Source organism: Anomalospiza imberbis, chromosome 32 (assembly GCF_031753505.1).
Source record: "Anomalospiza imberbis isolate Cuckoo-Finch-1a 21T00152 chromosome 32, ASM3175350v1, whole genome shotgun sequence".
NCBI lineage: Eukaryota > Metazoa > Chordata > Aves > Passeriformes > Viduidae > Anomalospiza > Anomalospiza imberbis.
Window position 1 is genome coordinate 1,319,300 of NC_089712.1, and position 9,814 is coordinate 1,329,113.

General features: G+C 59.0%; 1 long non-coding RNA gene across 1 annotated transcript; it reads left to right on the forward strand.

The window, feature by feature from the left end:
• Nucleotides 1-6,255: 6,255 nt before the first annotated feature.
• Nucleotides 6,256-7,196, forward strand: LOC137463925 (uncharacterized). Its single transcript, XR_010994014.1, has 3 exons — nt 6,256-6,401; nt 6,657-6,806; nt 6,995-7,196. It is a non-coding gene; the product is annotated as an uncharacterized lncRNA (long non-coding RNA).
• The last annotated feature ends 2,618 nt before the right edge of the window (nt 7,197-9,814 follow it).

Here is a 9,814-nt window from a genome sequence, read left to right on the forward strand (position 1 = left end):
TAGGTTGGAAATTAGGAAAAAAGTTTTTTATGGAAAGGGTGATGAAGTACTGGAACTGTCTGTCCAGGGAGGTGGTGGAGTCACCACCATGGGATGTGTTTAAAAAAAGACTGGATGTGGCACTCAGTGCCATGGTTTAGCTGAGGTGGTGTTAGGGCATGGGTTGGACTTGATGACCTTGAAGGTCTCTTCCAACCCAGCAATTCTGTGATTCTGTGATTGTGTGACATCACAGAACAGGTTGTGACATCATACAGTTGGCTGGGACATCCCTGGTTTATTATGTGACATCACCGAGCAGGCTGTGACATCACAGAGCAGGCTGTGACATCACAGAGGAGGTTGTGATGTCACAAAGTCGGCTGTGACATTACAGGCTGGCTTTGTGACATCACAGAACGGGCTGTGTGGCCACAGAGAAGACTCTGCCATCATAGAAAAGGGCTCTGTGACATCACAGAGCAGCTGTGTGATGTCACAGAGAAGGCTGAGACAATACAGAGTGGGTTGTGACATCACAGAGCTGACTGAGAAATCACAGAGCAGGCTGTGACATCACAGCGAGGCTGCATAACATCACAAAGGTGGCTGTGCCATCATAGAGCTGACTGTGACATCCCAGGGTGTCTATGTCATCACAGGCTGGGCTGTGACATCACAGGGCAGATTTTGTGACATCACAGAGCAGACTGGGACCTCAAAGTGCCGGCTGTGACCTCACAGGACACCTGTATGAAATCACAGGTGGCCTGTTACAACTCACAGTGGGCTGTGTGACATCACAGGGGCTGTGTGAGGTCACTGGGGAGGTCACTCCACCCCAGCCCCCCCTCCCAGTTCCCCCAGAGAAGTCCAACGCTGCTCGTGCACAGCGGGGTCCCCTGTCCCCCCGGGTACCCCCGCCCCCGGCGCCGCAGCCTCCCCCAGAGGATGTTCCACGAGATCGACCCCAGAGCCTGACACGGGGATGAGAGCTGGGGCTGTGGGGTTGGGACAGGGGGACAGGGACCCCTCGGCAGCGTCCCCGTGTCCCCGAGGGCCAGAGCCTGGGCCAGGGCTCCTTCACCCTGTTACCAACGAGGGCTTGAGAGCGCTGAAAAAATCCCCAACAAGGGATCAGCAAAAGCCAGATTTAATATTAAGTGACAGCAAGGCAAAGTTCCTTGGCAAGAGTCACTCTGCTCCTGCAGCCGTTGTGATGGTTGCTCGCCATGGAAACCTGCCCTGGCCCCTTGCTCAGGGCTGCTGTCACTGCCCAGAGCCAGAGGGGATCCCTTGCTGGGGGCTTGTGCCATGGCCACCTGCCCTGTGCCGCGCTGGCCGGTCAGGCGCCGCGGAACCAGCAGCAAACGCCAGGGCCAGGGCCAAAGGCCAGGTCAGCCAGACAGAAAGGGGCAGTGCTGGGCACTGTTTCCATGGCAGCCCTCACTGGGGGTGACACCTGGGTCACCTGTCCTGGCAGTTGCCATGGAAACCCGGCTCATTGGAAATACAAGGGTGGACAAAGGTTTTAGTAGGGCCTGTCACAACGGGACAAAGGGGGGTGGTTTTAAACTAAAGGAAGGGAGATTCAGATAAGAACAGATAAGGAGGAAATTTTTGATGATGAGGGTGGTGATACACCAGGACAGGTTCCCAGGGAGGTGGTCAGTGCCCCACTCCTAGAAACATTCAAGTCCAGCTGGGACAGAGCTCTGAACAACCTGATCTGGTGAAAGATGTCCCTGCTCATGGCGGGGTTTGGATGAGATGAGCACTGCAGAGCTCTTCCCATCCAAACCATTCCAGGACTGCATGGGCAGAAGGGGCTGCTCAGTGCACTCCATCCACTGCCTTGACTCCTCATGGTCTCTGCTGGACCCCACATCCCACAGCCAAACCCAGCCCCTCCTCTGCCTTTCCTCCCCCTGCCCCAGGGGCTGGCACAGCCAGGGGGGCACAGGTGACCTTTGGGCTTTGCAGGGCTCAGGCACAAGGGCCGTGGCAGAGTCAGGGCTGAGGTCACACTCTGTGGGCTGGGGCAGAGCCCAGCCAGAAATGAGCCCTGAGGCAGCAGCTCTGCAGTGCTGGCCACCAGGCCGGCTTGCCAAGGGAGGCTTCTGGCCATGCCCTGCAAGCAGCTGCTGCTGCCAAGGCGCCTTTGGTGCCTCAGGCTCTCCCTGGCACAGCTCCCAGCACCGCACTCTGCCCATGTGCTGGGGCTGGCCTGGGGCTTTTCCTCCAGCGGGACCTGCCCTGCTCCTGGCACAGGAAAGGCAGTTCCTGCTGGAGCAGGAGGCTCTGCCTGCAATGGGCTCAAACCACTCCCGCAAGGCCCTGTTTGCAAAGCCCCAGTGGGAAATGAAGGAGGGGCGTCACGCTGCTGTTGGGGTGAATAATGCTCAAACCAGCCTGACTCCTCCATCCCAAAGTTCCACATCCTCAGAGGGAGCTGAAGCTGTGGCAGGGCTGGAAAAATCCCCAGAGAAAGGAACAACCAAGTGACACCACTGAGAGCTCCTGCAGAGCTGCTGAGCTGGCCCAGCCTGGGCACATCTGACTGACAGGGCAGCGCTTCAGACTAGAAAAGCCCCATCCCAAATTTTAATGGCAGTGTCTCCTGACATTTCCCTTCTTGGAGGCTGTGGAGATTCCTCCCTGCAGTGCGGACACCCCCTCAAGGTCACTGCTCCAGGCTGAGCCAGAGATTTGCCCATGGTGGTTGGTCGGGGGGAGTGACATCAATCTCTGCTTAAGAACTGGTTTTTGTTTAATACAATTGCTTCAAAATTGCTTCCTGTTTCAGCCTGAGTGTCCCTGCAAGAACAGGGCATCTTTCAGGCAGTTCCAGAAGCTCAGGGATCTCATTTCATGAGGAATCTGGGATGCAAATGGCCTTGTAAGAAGGACAAAAGCAGAAGCAATGGACTAGAAATAATTAGAACAAATTACCCTTCTTCCAGACAAAGTCCACCAAGTCATTCCCTGCATTTCTCCTTTTCAAATTCTTTCCGTCACCTACTCTCAGAGGTCCAGCCTGTTCTGATGTTTATCATGAACTGACTGTGCTCTTGATTTATACCAGCACTGGAGATGTAGAATCACCCAAACTGAACACAGAAACAAACCCCCTCTGTCCCATTTTCATGTTCTAGATCACTTTCCAGGTGTCCATGGAGATGTGGGAATGATTATCACACAACTCTCCATTTCTGGCTGCGGGCTCTGGAGATTCCTTCTCTGCATTCAGTCAGGCTTGTATTCCCTAACAAGTCCTGGTTCCACCTCCTGTTTCCCAAGGCTGGAACAGTCACAATGAAAACCTCACCAATGGCACAACTCCCCAGCTCTCCAGGAAGAGAAAGGACAAGCTGTCAAGTTCTCCAAACCTTTGTCCTGCTCTGCTGCAAGAGTCCTGCTGCACACCCGCTGTGGAAAGCCAAGAGAAGCTGCAGGTGGTGGCACATCTTGTGACCAGAGCTCAACGTGGTTCTCCAGGAAAGGTTCTTGAGAAGAGCAAACAGGACTGTGGAAAAGATTCCTGGAAAACTGAAACAGCTTTCCACAAGTGAAATGAAAATTGAAAGAAACAGTCCAAGATGTTTTCCTCTATTTATTTCTCTGCTCCCTTTTTCCATCTTGCACTACTTCTCCATCCCATTAATTCCAAATGCATCTCACCTCTAAGATCAGTGACTTAGCGAGTTTTAGACACTCTAAAGTACGATGAGCTACACAGTTTGCCTTCCAGTTTTTGCTGGAAAGCAACACTGGAGCCATAAGTGCAGGACCAGGACCAGGGAATCCTCCAGCCAGGGAATGTGCCCCGATAGGGTTTGATCCTCAGTGGGGACAATGCACGGCAGCGACCGAGGAGATACCTCTGCCCCCATGCAGGAGTCCAGACTCTGGGTCTGGGCTGAACAGGGCAAAGTTCCCGTGTTTGGACAGGCTCAGGGGCTTTCCCAGGGGAGTGGGGGGCTGGGCGTGGGGGTGAGCGGGCAACGGAAAAACGGACACGGGGACAAACGGCCCCGGAGCTTCAGTTGCAGCAGCAGCAGCAGCAGCAGCAGCAGCAGCAGCAGCAGCAGCAGCAGCAGCAGCAGCCAAAGCAGAGACTCCCTCTTGATTCTCCTCTCCCTCTCCCGCTGTCCTGCACCGTCTCCCGCTCTCCCTTTCCCGCTGTCCCCTCCTTTCCCAGTCTCTCTCTCCCCATTCCCGGCCGGGCCATGCCCCCGGCCCGCCCCCGGCTCCGGGCGGGGCTGCCCCATCCCCGCCCCCGGCCGTCCCGCCGGGGTCTCGCCTCCGCCCGGCTCTGGCCGTGCTGGCGGTGGCGCTTCTGGGCGGGCATCGCTGCCTGGGGCTGGGGCGGCATCGCCTCGCTCTGGCTCCGCCTGGCCCGAGCCTGGCCCCGGCCCCGGCTCCTCCCGGGCCCCGCGGAGGACACACGCGGCGCGGCCGCTGCCGCCGCCTCCGCTGCGGCTTCCCCGGCCCGAGCTCCGCCGCTCGGCGGCGCGGCCGCCGCCCCCGAGCCGCCGCTGTCCCGTTGCCGGGAGCGAACGCCTGGGGAGGGCCGGCCCGGGGCGGTCGGGGGGCGCTCGGGGGCCGCTCCTGGCCCCGGGCCGAGCGCTGACAGCCGCGTCCCGCCCGCAGGGAAGGCGCAGCAGGGCCTGGAGGAGCGGTACCGGCTGGGTTCGCTGCTGGGCAGCGGCGGCTTCGGCAGCGTCTTCGCGGCAACGCGGCTCTCCGACGGCGCCCCGGTGAGCGGCGGGGCCGGCGGCGGGCAGAGGAGGAGGAGGAGGAGGAGAACGGGAGGAGGAGGAGTAGAGGGAGGGGGAGGAGGACGGGAGGGGGGGGGGAAGAGGAGGAGGAGGGGGCGGAGGAGGAGGGGGAGGAGGAGAAGGGGGAGGAGGATGGCGATGGAGCTGGGGCTGCGCAGGGTGGGTGGTGAGCTCAGCCTGCTGCTGCTCTTGGCTTGCAGGTGGCCATCAAAAGGGTGCCAAGGAACCGCGTCCGGCACTGGGGCGAGCTGGTGAGTGAGCGGGGCCAGCGGCAGAAGCCGGGCCGTGCCGGGCGGGGATGAGCCGAGGCCCGGCAGGGTGGGAGCCACCAGGACACCTCGAGGGAGAGCGGGCGTGGGGCCAGCGCAGGGCGAAGGGCATCCCGGGCTGGGTGAGGAGTTCCTGACCCCCGGCATGGCATCAGCCCCACTGATGGCATCGTGCTCCTCCCGCAGCCCGACGGCACCAGCGCACCCCTGGAGATCGTGCTGCTGGAGAAGGTCTCCACTGGCTTCCCCGGTGTTGTCCAGCTGCTGGAGTGGCTTGAGCTCCCCAACGACATCTTGATCGTGCTGGAACGCCCAGAGCACTCTCAGGACCTGCACCATTTCATTCGGGCACGGGGGTTCCTGTCCGAGGAGGTGGCGCGGGATCTGTTCCGCCAGGTGCTGGAGGCTGTGCAGCACTGCACCAGCTGTGGAGTCCTGCACAGGGACATCAAACCAGGGAACATCCTGGTTGACCTGGCCACTGGGCAGGCCAAATTGATCGACTTTGGCTGTGGCACCTACCTGCAAGACACAGCCTACACTCGCTTTGCAGGTGAGCCCACGCAGGGGTGTGCTCTCGGTCCTGGCATCTCATGGCCCAATATCTCACAGCCCAAGATGGGTGTGGCAGCGGGGATTCTCCTTTTGCTGCCCTTCATGGCACTGAGATTTCAGCTGAGTTGCATTTGAGCAGGGCTGGGTGGGGAGCCAGCTTCCAGCCCTGCTGGCAGCCTTTGCCCACCACTCTGCCCAAGACTGGGGCTGGGGCTGGGGCAGTCAGCCCAACAAAAACACGGGTGGGTGGGGGTAGCAGAGAGGGGGGCCGTAACCTGTGTCCCAGCTGGTTTGGTGTGCAGGTGCGAAAGGGCTTGGACTGCTCCACTCACCTGGTTTGTTTTGGATTCATGATGTTTTTGGGCAGTGCAGGCAGGGAGGATGAAGGCATGGTTTTCCCAAGCACTGGGTGGGTTTTTCCTCCTCATGGTCGGGCCTTGCCAGGACTTCTGCTGCCCTCTTCCAACCCCAGTGGCTTCTTTTCCAACCCCGAGTCTGTACACAAGTCCCAGGTGCTGGCGAGAGGGCAGCGGTCACCCCGTGTGCCACTGGGGCAGCCCCCACACGCCCAGGGATGCTGGGGCCAGGCTCTGGGAGCAGCAGCATCCCCCTGATGAACCCCATCTGTATTCCACAGGAACACGGTCATACAGGCCCCCAGAATGGACCCACTTTCGATTTTACTACGGCAAGCCAGCTACCATCTGGTCCCTGGGCATCCTGCTGCACCAGATGGTCTGCGGGGAGCACCCTTTCAGGAGGAGCCAGAACATCAGCTGGGACCATCAGCTCTCACTGCCACAACGGCTCTCTCAAGGTGGATCCTCATCTCTGGCCACGGGGGCAATGCCAGTGCTGGGAGACAGCAGCAGCTCGTGAGCATCCTGCTCTGGCAGCTGCTGAGAAGGTGGCACATGTCCCGCTCTCCTGCTCTCCTCCAAAACAGGGAATTGATGGGGGAGTTTAGGCCCAGCTCTGAGCACATCCAGCATGGCCTGGGCATGGGAATAGTGGGGCAAAGCCAACAGGAGCCTTCTCCAGCTGACCGGCGGGTTCTGGTTTCTCTGCCCAGAGTGCCAAGACCTGATCAGGCGGTGTTTATCCATGCTGCACTCGGACAGGCCCTCGTTAGAAGAGCTGTTATGTGATCCCTGGCTGCAGGATATTCATCTGCCCTAGAAGAAGGGAGAGAGCCACAGGCACACTTTGATGCAAGGCCCTGGTAAGTTGCAGCTCCACACATGCCTTGGCAATCAGAAGCAAAGGAACCCAGACATTTTGTCCTGCCTGTGTCACTGCCCAGGGGTCATCAGATGGGAACATGCAGCCCTTGTGCTGGAGCTGAGCTGCTCTGCCCAGCACTGGTGGCTGCCATCTGAGCTGGTTTTGCTTGTCATGGTTCCCTGACAGCTGGGGCCCTGGACAGAACCCAGACAGCCTGGGCTCACCCCCAGGGAAGGAGAAGGAGCCCCTGGAGGAGCTGTACCAGGTGGGGCTGCTGCTGCTGGGGACAGCAAGGATGACATCAAGGATGACAACCTCTTCCTCCACCTGGCCACCGGCAGCTGAGGATGATGGACTTCGATTCTGGCACCTTCTCCAAAGCCAGGCTCCACAGGGAATTAGCAGGTGAGTCCACAGGCAGGGGGATGCTCCCAGATTTGGGCATTGCACAGCCTGGCCAGGAACCAAAGGTTCCCCCTTTGCTGGGGCGGATGCAGCTGATCCTTCAGTCGGCTGCCAGGCTGCTTTTGGCAGGGCTGGGGGATGGGCTGGGGTGGTGATGAAATGGGAGTGGGCTCCTAGCCCTGCCAACAGCCCCAGCACCCACCGTGCCCCGGGCTGGGGCTGGGGCAGCCAGCCCGACACAAACAAACCCCCATGGTGGGAGCAGAGGTGGGACTCCAGAACCTGTGCAGGGGCTGCTTTGCTCTGCAGGCAAGGAAGGGCTTGGGCTGCTCCACTGCCCCTGTTTGCTTTGGGGTCACCGTTATTTTGGGGGGCAGTGCAGGGGGGAAGGGAGAAAGCCTGGGCTTCCCTTACCTGTGGGTGGGTTTTTCCCTGGCATGCAGGGGTTGGGCCTTCCTCAAGTCCCTGACAGTAATATGATTTTTGACCTTTTTTCTTGTTCCCCTTTTTGTCTGTAATCTATTTTCAGTAATTTGTTGTGTGTTTTTCTAGAGGAAGCGTTCCAGGTGGGGTCCAGTCTGGATCAGGAAGTGCTTGGGAGCAGCTGTGGCGTGGATGGGCCGTGCCCTTGGAGAAGGCTGAGGACATCGTTTGGGACCAGCTTTTCTTCCAGCGGGGGATGGCGTCAGGTGGGTCCCGTCTGCTTGGCATGGTGGGATCAGAGCTTTGGGGAGATGGCAGCGAGCACAGGAGCATCCTGCTCTGGGCAGCTGCTGAGGGCTGGATGTGCCGTGGCTGGCTGCAGGCTGGGCACATGTCCTGCCCTCCTGCTCTGCTCCCAAAGGCAGCAGGGATGGGCAGCTCTGGGCACAGCTCTGGGCACGGCCAGCATGGCCTGGGCACCGCGGGCGGCTGGGACAAGGGGACAGGAGCCTTCAGCTGACGGGCGCTTTCTGGTTTCTCTCCTTGCAGCCGGGCTCTGCGGGTGCTGAGGCTGCTCTGGGCTCTGCCAGGGCTCTGCTGGAGCTCAGCACCGGGCCGCAATCAGCCAAAGAAGAAATGGGGTGACCTGCAGCACAGACCTGCTGGAGCATTTCAGCAACACAGCTCAAGGTTGCAGAGTGTACGCCTCCCAGGGAAAACATGACACCACCCCAAAATAAACTTTTTCAATAGCTTCTGAAATGAAATCAATCTGGGATGATCCCAAATGACATTTTGCAGCTTGCTCAAGCTGTATCTCAACCCTTCTCTGAACAGTTCTGTCCCCCACCTGCCTTTTACTTCCCAACTGCTCCCTCTTGTCCCCCAGTGAGTTCCCAGCCCATGGCAGTCTCCATCACACTGTTGCCTTCCTTGATGCCCCTCACCACAAGGAAGGCTGAGCCCCAGGCTTAGGGACTCATCCTGTCACGGGCTGAGGAGCAGCAATGTCTCAGAGGTCCAGTGGGATTTTAGTGTCATTCAGAGCTGCTCTCCAGCCCTCAGCTCTCCTCACTGCTGAGTTCCCACTCCCTTTTCCTTGTCCTTGCAGCAGGATGAGCTCTGTGAATCCCCTTGAGCCTCCCCACTCGTCCCTGCCCCCACACCCACCTCAGTTAGGGTGAAGCTGCAGCTTCTCTGTCTCCTCTGGCACACCAGTCCAGTCCCCTGTGCGGGGAGCCCCAGCCCCAGAGCACAGCACTCAGCAGTGCAGTCCAGGCTGGAGCAGCTGCCCTGCAGCCCTGGCTTGGCTGTTTGTGGCAAGGGAATGCTCCCTGTTTGCAGCTGTCCCTGCAGGATGGCCCCAGGGCAGAGCCCAGCCAGGCTCCCACTGCAGCCCCTGAAGCTTGGGACAGACAGTGGTCCCAGAGCTGAGGTTCACGGGGAGCACCCAGAGCTGTGGCTTGCAGTCAGTGTTGGCAAATGTTGTGTTCTCATCTCCTGCAGCCTGTGGGGAAAGCCACCTGTGCTGCCAGGCCTGTGTGTGCCAGGCCTGTGCGTCCCAGGGGCTCTTGGATGTCTCTGTACCCATGGACAGAAGGCTCTGTGTGTGCCAGGGGCTCTTGGATGTCTCTGTACCCATGGACAGAAGTCTCTGTGTGTGCCAGGGGCTCTTGGATGTCTCTGTACCCATGGACAGAAGGCTCTGTGTGTGCCAGGGGCTCTTGGATGTCTCTGTATCCATGGACAGAAGGCTCTGTGTGTGCCAGGGGCTCTTGGATGTCTCTGTACCCATGGACAGAAGGCCCTGTCTGTGCCAGGGTTTCCATAATGTCTCTGTGCCCATGGGTATGGAATAGCATGGGCCCTGAAAGTGTCAGTCCCGTTGCTTGCACGCTCCTTCCTTTGTATACAAAACGCATCCATGCACACCCCCATGTACAGATACATTAAAACGTCAGGGAGGGACAGAGATTTCCCCCAGGGCTCTAACTTTGGCATAACTTACCTTTTAGCCGGTGGCCAGGGGATTTTTTCCCATCTTTGTGTGAGAAGGTGTCCAGGAGCTGAAGGAGCAGCATTTAGAAGCAATTTCAGGATTTCTAGGCAGGAAGTGGAGCTGACAACCATCCACGTAACTCACTGTATTCATCAGGATGTGCTGCTGGTTCTTTGGGA